General features: G+C 42.5%; 1 pseudogene; it reads right to left on the bottom strand.

The window, feature by feature from the left end:
• Positions 1 to 8,724: 8,724 nt before the first annotated feature.
• Positions 8,725 to 11,456, bottom strand: part of LOC104621550 — a 7,511-nt pseudogene continuing 4,779 nt past the window's right edge.

Genomic DNA, 11,456 nt, shown 5'->3' with positions numbered 1-11,456 from the left:
GGAAGGGACCTTTAAGGGTCATCTAGTCCAACCCCCCTGCAATGAGCAGGGACATCTTCAACTAGATCAGGTTGCCCAGAGCCCCGTCCAACCTGACCTGGAATGTTTCCAGGGATGGGGCATCTACCACCTCTCTGCGCAACCTGTCCCAGTGGTTCATCACCCTCATTGTCAAAAATTTCTTCCTTAGATCTAGTCTAAATCTGCCCTCTTTTAGTTTAAAACCATTACCCCTTGCCCTATCACAACAGGCCCTGATTTGTCCCCATCTTTCAGTCTGTTTCCAGGGATCTTGTATGAATACTCAGTTTTAATTGTGATATGCCAGAGGAATACTTGAATTAAAAAAAAGGTTTTGTGTTTTAAAAAAATCATTAGTAATGGCTTTCAGAGCTACAGATTAAGAGAAACACAGAATAGAAAAATGTTTTTTAGTATTTTCATATTAAATAAATTTTTTAATTTCTTTATGCTTTTTAAGCTATTTGTTAGCATTGGTTTGAGGCGAAGAGAGGCCTTTGTCTGTGGCCCTCCCTTCTCCCTTACTTGCAAATAGTAAAGCAAATAGTGAAATTTCTGGTAGTGCAGCTCCAAGGAGCATTGCCCGAGTCTCCACTTGTGGTCTCATGACCTGTTTAAGCTGATTTAAATATTGTCAGCCACTAAGAGTGGCACCACGCTTTCCTCCATCACCTGAGCTCTCCTTTGCAGCAATGCTGGTTTTTCTCTCTGTATTCAGCGAGCTGAGCCAGGGTAGTGATACGGCTGAGAGGCAGCCCTGCAAGGAAACCTGGCTTAGCTCCAGGCTGGGGTGGGAGCAAGAAGGGGAATCTGCATTTCAGCACAGAGCAGTGGAGACGTGGTGCAGGGAAGCACCTTGGCCAAAGCTATTCCTCCAGGACGCGTTTTTCTGGTGGCAGAGCACATCTGCTGCAGCTGTACGCTGGTGAGATGATCTGACTCTGTATGTGTGTGAAGAAGAATCGGTAAAATCGTTCCAGCAAATCCAGCACTCACAGAGCTGGAGCTCAACTTCTCAGGCAGCGGACCTTGATTCTTTGCCATCTCCTCTGTGTGCCCAAAGCTGATTTACACAATTGGTATTAAAAGACCCCAGGGTATCAGAGCAGAGGAATTTTATACCCCTAAACAAGACTGCAAACTCTTCTGTAGGTATGAAACAATGGAGATTTGTTCGATGCATGATCTCAGCTTCTGTGTGTGGATATTCCAGTGCTGGAATAGCATTTCTCTCATGCTGAGGGGAGCTGATTTTAGAGATCTGAGGGCTCCCTACAGTAGTCAGCAAGGCAAGCACATTTCCTTATTTCACTGTTTTCTTACCCAAGGTGCACAACTGTTTCAAGGAGAGGAAATGGTAACAGAAATGCCGTAGAGGTTTCAGTTAAAACTCTTCTGCCTTGAGCCATCAAGAGCCACACTTTTGGGCCCGTGTCCCTTTTGGACTTCTCATAGACTCTCACAACTGGAAAACCCTGGTCCCATCTCATCCTGTTCCGCTGAGAAACTACATGTCATCAAGCATCATCCAACATCAAAAAGTGAAGCTGAGGGACTCCTCCCTTTGAGTAAGTGTTCTGTAATAGAAAGAAGTGTCAGAAAACATTTGCATGGGCCAGCAAAGAACAATTTACCCTGACACAAAGCCCACAGTAGCTGTTCGTGTTGGATTCTGAATGGTTATATATGGGTGATTTATAAGAATTATGGCATTAACACTTTTTGCCACCGCAATAAATCCTGGTAAGTGCAGTGTTCAATAACTCTTTTGCACTTAAATTATATATTGGTCCATCTATATATGCTATTTTTAAAATCATTGCCTGCATACAGTTTAGCTTCATCTTGCCTCTTGATATTGTTCATGATCCAAATGCCTCCAATGCTTTAATACTGCCCGTGTTGAAAAGCAAAGCAGCATGCAGTCCCTGGGTAGCTGGATGGTTTTTCTGGCCAGCACAGTCCTGTGGGGAGAGGTCAGATGTAGCAAAGCTGCCTTGAACCCTGGAGGTCCTTAGGGATGTCTTGCTGTGATCACAGCTCTGCTACCCTTTAGATAGGTACAGTGTGAGCTCTCCTTGCTGTGCGACCAACTGCTGATTGATATAAAAACATTAAAGCCTTACAGGCTGTGTCTGCAGTCTTGTTACACTGCTTATGCCACTTCCCTAACAAATAAATTCCCGGCCTCTCCCCTTTGCCTAGTAGCCCTTGGATAACCCTCGGCCATGCTCCCAAAGCATTGGGAAATGCCTGACCCTAAAATTGTGACTGGCGTCAGTTTTGGTGGCACGACTCCTCGGTCGTTTTATGCATTGGGTGTTGCAGAATGACAGATGGTGCTTCGTCCACTGCCTGGAGCTGTTTGAAGCACCCAGCTCTCCTCTCCCTGTTTTCTCAGTTTCGTGGGTTTGTCACGTGGGGACTGCTGGGACCTATGTGGACGCTGAGAGACCGCAGCAGTTCCTTCCCTAGAGCTGTGTGGTGGCCTCTCAGGGTGTGATGGGGGATGTCTGACTTAGGGCCAAGGTCAGCGGGGACTTTTTATGGCTGCCAAAAACCCTGGTGGCACATTTTTAGTGCCAAAGGGCCTCTCGAGGAACATATGGTAGATCTGCTCAGGGTAGTCAACATGGAGATCCTTGAAACAGCCGTAGAGTTGCGGTCTCTGGGAGTACGTAGGAAACATTAAATGTTAAATGGAAATAAAATCCAAGGACTGCTGTTACTTTTAATAGTGCTATCATGAAGGGCAAAAATATCTCTAGTAAAAGTGAACTCCTTTCTTGAGATACCTTCTCCCTTGCAGTGAAAGTCTCCCACATGTTAGAGAAGTGATTAAAGAGCTAAAGAGCTGCCATGAGCGTCTTGTTAATTCCTTTGTGCTGTGCTGCTTGTTGAACCTTTATAAATGAGATTATTTACTCTCCAATTCCTCCATTGTCATTCTCTCTTGCCCCTTTCTATGTGTGGTAGCAGAAGCAAAGCAAAAGTAACTAAAATGTCAGCTTCTGAAAAGCAGCATTTCGTTCAGTTACACGATGTTATTATCAGTGCACATAAAATGCAGATGGAGAAAAGATAGCAAACGGCAGGGAGCGTAAAAGAAAAGGATAACAAACCTTGAAAGGGGAGAGCATCTTCCTTCTTCACATTAAACTCTTTAGTTTTAGTTTTCTTGGCTTGACTTGAAATCAGGTGATGAAATCTATAGTGTCATTACAAGCATTACAATTACACTGTGCTTCAGGAAGTGCAGGGCTGGTTGCAATCCCTGAAACTCTGTTTTTAGGTGCAGGCAAAATTCCCAGAACATTTTTGGGGTTTGCTAGCCTTTTCAAAGAAGGAGCAATGTCATGTAGGAGATAGGTGCACTACTTGCACCTTTGCTTTTATTAGTGACAGTCAAATTATAAACAAAGATACTGGATTAAAAATTAATTTTCAACTAGTGTGCAGAACTGGCATTGCAATGTTTTACCTTACATGCGATGGGTATTTCAGTGTTTTGTTTTACTTACATTTTTAGGCTGCAGAACAGATAACATTGAAATGTTACTCACACCAATGAACACATTATCTTGTTTGACCTTTCAGAAACTATTGATATTATTGATTTCTAAACAGTAGAATAATAGGAGAAGGCAGCCCAAGCCATGAATGTGTTTTAGTGTAGCCTTTTTTTAGAATTAAGAGGCTCTCTTTTGATACATAATTTATTTAAGGCATCTGTGTGCTTGAATGCAGAGTTGTAGTTCAACATTCAGTCCGCCATCACCATCATCTATCCTACTGAAATACTTTTTGTAGATTTATGCAGACAGGAAGGTGACTAACTTTACTTTCTGTTCCATTATTCATGTATTGTCCTGAGGGGACCTTTGTTGATACTATAGTGTACCTCCTGAACAACCTTTGTTCAGAGTAGGAAAACTAAGTGTTTTTATCCTGAACAAACAATGAATAATGCACAATATTTTAGAACTATCCTAAGGGCACATACTTATTGTAAAACACTAAACATTGAAAATGCTGAATAAAATGGGCTTCTGCAAGAGTTTTAAAGTCCCTGTTTTAAAATACATCATCCTCTGGACATAGTTTAGTATCACTGCAGCCAGTCCTGTCTGATCCATTTTATCTTTTCTACTGAGTAGAGAGATAATATAAAAGATTGCCTTCTAAAATATCTAGCTCTGAGTTAGAGTATCACCTGTTAGGATTTCTAAGGCTGAAGTGTTTTGTTGATCAGTCATTCACTAATAAAACGTACAGGAGAATGTTCTCTGCAGCCATCGGGCACATAATAACGTTAACAAAACTTCCTTGCATTGCACTGAACTGCACTTGAGATTTTCACTACTCACCTTCCGTTCCTGCTCCTGTGTTTCATTTATCATTGATCACATACTAGCTCTGAGGGACAAGAAATTTTTCATCACTGTGTTCTGTCAAAAACTATGTTGTAAAGCCAACTGTTAGGTTTTTCCTACTTGCTTGTTAAGCAGATCCCAGTAATAGCAGAGTAAAATGTTTAACACAGTACAAAGGCAAATCTCCTTTTACTTCTTCATGGTGGGCGATTATATGAGCAATATTTGTTCAGGTGCAGCTGTTTGTTCTGATCTTATTCTTTTTTTTTTAATTAAAAATTAGGCAAATATAGCCATGAAAATGTTTTTAAAGAATTACAGTCAAAAGAAGGAAAAAAACCCCACAAATCTTTTTAACACACACCCCTCTCCCCCGCCAGTATTTTATATGCTAAGAAACTGTGTAAGGTCATATGAGAGGACATTCCTGAGGAAGAAAGAAAATGTCACTCCTATATTCGAGAAGGTCATGAAAGAGGATCCAGAGAACGACAGGTGAGGCAGCTTCACCTTGATCCCTGGAAGGTGATGGAGCAAATAATCCTGGAATCATTTCCAAACATATGTGAAAGACAAATAGATGACTGGGAGCAGTCAGCATGTTTGTATGAAAGAGAAGTCATACTTGACCAATTTGATAGTCTTCTACAAAGATGACTGCCTTGGTGGATAAAGGGAGAGCAGCAGATGCTCTTTATCTCAACTTTAGTAAGTCTTCTGACACTGTCTTCTATAACGTCCATTAGAAAAGCTAATGAAATATGAACTAGATAAATGGACCATAAGGTGGATTGAAAACCGAGCTGCCAGATTGAGGCACGCAGTCCAGCTGGAGGCCAGTCACAGTGAAATACTCCAGGGGTTGGTACCGGGGCCAACACTGTTTAGCATCTTTATTAATGACCTGGACAATGGGGCAGAGTTTGCAGAGGATCCAAAATGGGGAGGAGGGGTTGATGCACCACCTGGTTGTGCTGCCATTTAGAGGGACCTCAACAGGCTGGAGAAATGGGCTGATAGCGATTTCACAAGGTTCAACAAAGGGAAAAGCTAAGCCCTGTCCCTGGGGAGGAATCACCCCATGCACCAGTATGCACTGGGGACCCACCAGTTGGAAGGTAGCTTTGAAGAGAAGGACTTAGAGGTGCTGGTGGACACCAAGTGGATCATGAGCCAGCAATGTGCCTTTGTAGTAAAAAAGATCAAAGCCTCCTGGGCTGCATTAGGAAGAGTGTTTCCGGCAGGTGAAGGGAGGTGATCATTTCTCTCTGCTCAGCCCTGGTGAGACACGTCTGGAGTTCTGGGACCACATCTGGGTTCTCCAGCACAGGAGAGATATGTACATACTGAACTGTGTCCAAGGAAGATGTCCATGAAGACGATTCAGGGACTGGACCATCTGACATACAAGAAGAGGCTGAGAGAACTGGGACGGCTCAGCCTGGAGAAGAGAAGTCTCAGGGAGGATCTTAGCATGTGTAAATACCTGATGGGTGCGAGTAAAGAAGACAGAGCCAGATTTCCTCAGTGGTGCCTGATGACAGGGCAGGAGACTATGGGCACAAATTTAAATACAGGAAAAATCTGTTTAAATGTAATAAAGAATGTTCTTAACTGTACAGTGATCAAACACTGGAAGAGGCAACCCAGAGATGTTGTGGAGTCTGCATCCTTGGGAGATATTGAAAACCAGGATGGACATGATCTTGGAAGACCTGCTTTAGCTGATCCAGCTTTGAGCTTGGATGTTGGACTAGACGATCCCCAGAGGTGCCTTCCAACCTCAATTTTTCTGTGGTTCTGTGATTCTGTAATCTCTGATTCTGTGTATAATTCCTCCTTTTTTGCTTTTTAACAAATTGTCTTTCATTTTTACATCTTATCAGAGGAGGACAGGGCCATCAAGGTTTACAACTTAGAGAAAAAAGAGGAGTAGTGTTGCAAAAAGCAAATAGCTGTTAAGTATTAACAATGAGAAACAGACTTTTGAGACATTTTAGTCAGAAAAAGCTTTCTTCTTTCATATTCATATGCAATTCAATTACTGCAAGAGGAAACCTAGAAAACACAAATTTGAATTAATTTCTTTATTTTAATAAATGACATACTTTAAATAATAATCTCTTGGAACAGATTACCAATGGATATGGAAAAGTATCCTTCTGTCTCTTTAAATCAAATTTGGGTGGAGAGCAAAGCTATATAAACATCAAGTTTTACTTTATCCCAAAGTTCAAGGGAAAAAAAAAAACAGTTTTAAGGAAGAATTTGTCAAGAAGAGGAAAACATGACAAGTAGTGTCTACATTATCCTAGGGAAGTGCCCGAAGAGGTGTATTCAAGACCCATTTCCCTTCCCATCCCCACTATTTAGCCAGTGCAATGCACATGGGTCGCTGCAGAGGTACAGCAGTTAGTATGTCAGGAGAGGGTGCAGGCGAAGAAATTTCCTCTCCAGGGCTCTCCAGGGCAGCCACATGAAGTCTGGACAATGGGTAGCTGACAGCACCTCTGTTTGCAGACGCCACACATATTTTAGGTGGTAGAGCACCTTTGCTGGGGTGCTGTCCTCCATCTTCTGCCCCAGCATGTGACCACCCCTTCTGTGGTACCAACAGCGGGTCTGCTTTGCTCCTTCCCTGACATCTCCATCCATAGTAACAGCCTGGGTGTAACCAAAGTGCTCCTCTGAGGAGAGGTACTTCCTATAGCACCTACAGCAGCCAGAACATACTTTACCTCCACAACTACAAGAAGAGGAACCACCAGTATGAACCAGCAAGCTGCTATAGCTTCTCTGCCCCTGGACTCCTGCTCTGCTGTCACCAGGCGCATGCTGAATCCAGGATGCTCCAGGGACTGTTCAGGCCAAGCAGGACCATGTCTATCAAATTAAGGCACCAAGTGGGTTGGTCAGTACTGGAAAGTAAGTCAGTCAACTGGGTCACTAACTGAGAGGATCTTCTGATACCTAAATGGAAATTTAGGTTTCTTCAGGCAGAATCCCATGCTGAAGTGTGTGCTGTGTGAATACTTGGGTCAAAACCTCACAGATGGGCTTGTTGCCACAGTACAATGATCTTATTATTGGACTTGACTTCCTGCCTTCATGGTGGTTCAAATATATCCATCCTATTTCACAGTCTGGGTGTGCCCAAAGCACATATTCCGTCTCATCATCTCAGCTGAGAAATGTTAACTCTTCAGGCTTTTCTTTATTTTCAGTAATGTGCCCACACACTTGGGGTTTTCACTCCCTTTCTGGCTCTTTCTCATTGATCCAAACTCCTTTTGTTTGACATCACTTCAGAATGATCTATGAACTGGAGCTTTTAAAACATTTTCTGGAACTTTCTTTAGTAAATCTTAAACCCTCCCCCCCCCAGTAAAAGTCTCCTGAAAGTTTTGCTTTACTCTTTTTCTAAGAGCTTGATTCTTCTATTTATAACAGGTAGGCAATGCAAGACTTCATATGCAATGAAGTCAAAATATAGCTAAGGTGGTTATGAAAACATAACTAATAACGGGGAATTGTTCTTCCTTGCAAGTGCCTCAGTCCCATAAATGCTCCCCCAAGCATGTGCTTACCCGTGCTGCCCAGATGCCTATGCTTCATAAAAACTGATGTAATGAAAACTGAATTGACTGCTTTCAAGGCACATTCTGAGAGCTTCATTATTTAATTTTTATTTCAGTCTGGGCTCTATTGCTTACACAGGAAGTTTCACTTGACTTTTAGTACCTTAAAAATATTGTAATAACATTACTTGGGTCTTGCAGTTCTGAGTAGTGACTTTATGTGCACAAAGACACATTCACCACTCTGCAGAGCTCACATATTACTTAAATCTTACAAGATTAATATAGATTTACACGTTGCATAGAATGTTCTGGCCTTCTCCCACCAAGGACTTCCAACCCTGGGAGAAACACCTCTCCACAAGGATATATCCTGAAATTGGTAGTACAGACCAAATGAGACAAAAGTCCTTTCCCTTAATCTATATGTATTATATGAAGACTATAGCTAGCAAGTACAGCTACACTGACTCTCTGGGGAAGGGGGATGAACAGTAGAAAAGTATTGTAATTTTTAGCCCCAGTGCACAGTCTGCCTGTGTTTCAATCTGCAATACAAATCTGCCCTGGTGAATGCAACAGTTGTGTTTTTATTTTGCAGGAAGATGAATACATAGATGGTAATTGCCAAGAAGGGCCTACATAGGAATCTCAAAGACATTAATGTGGCTGTAAGGCAGTTAGGTCCTGTTTCCTTTATCTTGCTGAAAAACAACCACTTGTAGATCAGTAAATAAAAGTTAGTACTGTCCTCAGGAGTTATTTTTTGAAAATCCAAGCATAAATGAAGAGCTGTAGGTGAGGGAATTGTCTGTCTGCATAACTGAAGTGGCCAAGGTTTTTTCATAATTTTTGAAAATTGCCCTTCTTCAATGACTGCCCAGTGACTGCTGCGCTTCTACTTCTCCTTAACGAAACTAGTTGTGAGAGTATAGAGAATGGGTTTCAAGGCACTGTGTATTGGCAGAACAAACACCACTATCCAGGAAGGGACAGTGTCTAGGAAAAATGATAAGATAACTTCATATGCTCTGTTGTAGGAATGATAAAGAAGCAAACATATATTTATGTCATTTTTACTTTATGTCCTTTATTTTATTCATGTCACTTTATATAATCTTTTGCAGAACATTACCAGAGTATTATTTTTACAAGAAAGGGGTTTGAATTCAACATTGCTCATTGTGGATTTCATTGAGTTCACCATGGGTTTTCGTGAGAAGAGGAAAAAAGAAGAGTTTTTCACCAGCAAGTGTCTTTCTCTCCATCTACTGGAATTTAATAAAAGCAGTAAATATGGGCTGAAGTCCATCTCTCTTTAGGATAGTATTTGACATAAACCCAAATCCCATACCTATTTTTTACATGGAAATTTTCATCAGTATGTTTCAAAATGCCTTACAAAAGCTATTGTTATTCTTAATTTACAAAGGGGAACCTGTTGTAGGGGGGTGAATTGACTTGCTCAGAGGGCCACAAGATGAGCTGTGTATAGACCCTCACTGTTGTCAATCCCATGGCAGCCACAGTCATACACCTTCTGAACATCCTCATGGTGGCCATGTGTTTTTTTAACAACCCACATGTAATCACTTTTCTCCTGGTTACGCAAATGGAATTCAGTGCTACCAATGAGGCTAAGCAGGTTTTATGTTAAAATCATTGACAATTTACTCCATTTCTTTAATGCCTTTCATTTTATGGAGAATTATTTACCCATAATTTTCTACAGACATGGGGCATCAGTTTTCTAGAATTATAATGGGAAAGCAGGATGCCTTCACCACAGTGTTATCGGTTAGCAGCTGCAAGGTGAGCAGGGCTGCATACGACCAGTGCGGTGACGGAGAGTTGTGAGATGGTACAGGTCCTCCGCGGGCAGGCAGGGGAGTGTGCATTGCCCCATGGGAGCAGGGAGGGCCTGTAGCCTCCTTGGGACCCCCTGAAATCATCACCCACACTATAAATGTGGTGTCTGGGTTGCTTAAAGATCCTCCTGTTGTAGATTTGTTTTCGCAATGATCCAACTAACGGACTTACTCATACATCTTACCATGGGATTTTGCCGCTGGAGATGAGGATAACCTCTTCACTGGATAGCCTGCTCTGGTTCCCACCTACATACATGGACTGAAGATTGTATGTATGTACTTTAAAACTCAATTTCTGAACGTAGAAAAAGTCAAATATTTTGGGCAATACTTACTCAATGGTTAATTAGAATTCCTCTGGCAGAATTGGTTTGGTTTAAATTGAGTCTTTAACAAAAGAAATCACAGACACACAGTATTACGTGGAATTTCCACCTGGAATAAGGAGAAGATTTCCCTGACAAAGACAGGAATCCAACAGATGGCATCAGTGAATACTATTAAAAAAACCTACTGACTGGCAACGGCAATATCCCTGCATGTGTGATTCCTTACTTCTGATGCCTGAAGGGCGGTTTTTTTGAACAGAACAAAACATGCTGACCTATGGAAACACAATGATGACGGAGGCTAGCAGGTTCACACCTGTGGAGAAACAAGATTTGAAACAAATCGCATTAAATGGTCTTTCCTTTCTTCCCTTTCTCCCAACCACTTCTCTGTTTCACTGTCTTCCATTATTTTGTTATAATTTTTACATTGATGTATGTCTAGTACATAGATACCATTTTTATGTTAGAAACAGCTGCTCAATATTGTCTAGTGTCACCCAGCCTGCTCACATACCATGTGTTCCCATCGGTTACACAGTGGGATGTGAATAAGTTGTAAGAAGTTACTATAGAAACACGGTTAATGCACAGTATGGGTGGCCTCGTGATTCCACAAGGATCTGGTCTCCTGACTGGAGATGCTGCAGTGAATCTGAAGCAGAAACCACCAGCAGGACTCTCATGTAGTACAGAAAGAACGACACATTCCCCAGCAAAGTGACAAACCGATCTGAAGCGTGTGTTCATTTCAGACCGGCTTCCTCACTTCTGTATAAATATCCATCCCAAATTACTAATGGAAGAACATGTGCAGAGCAAGTTGTGCAGCCTGGATTTTAACTGCACTGTGCTGTGTGGCAGAGGAAGGCTTTTAACAGTTCATCAGATGGCAGCTCCATGGACTGGAGAGCTCCGATAAGTAGCCAACAGTCATCTGAAGGAGCCATTTATGTCAAGGTCTCAGCACCTGTGCACTGGGTTTGCATGGCAAAGTTTTGGTAGTGGGGGGCTGCAGGGGTGGATTCTGTGAGAAGCTGCCAGAAGCTTCCCCTGTGTCCCAGTGCCAGCCAGCTCCGAGATGGACCCACCAATGGCCAAGGCCAAGCCCATCAGTGAGGGTGGTAGCACCTCTGGGAGAACAGAGTTCAGAAGTGTGGGGGGAAATATCGGCACAGCAGTTGCAGCCGGAGAGAGGAGTGAGAACATGTGAGAGAAACAGCCTTGCAGACCCCCAGCCCAGAGCAGCTGGAGGGGCAGGAGGGCTCCAGGCGCCGGAGCAGA

The sequence above is a fragment of the Phaethon lepturus genome, unplaced genomic scaffold (genome assembly GCF_000687285.1).
Source record: "Phaethon lepturus isolate BGI_N335 unplaced genomic scaffold, ASM68728v1 scaffold7185, whole genome shotgun sequence".
In the NCBI taxonomy this organism is placed as follows: Eukaryota; Metazoa; Chordata; class Aves; order Phaethontiformes; family Phaethontidae; genus Phaethon; species Phaethon lepturus.
This window is presented reverse-complemented; position numbering and strand designations above follow the sequence as displayed.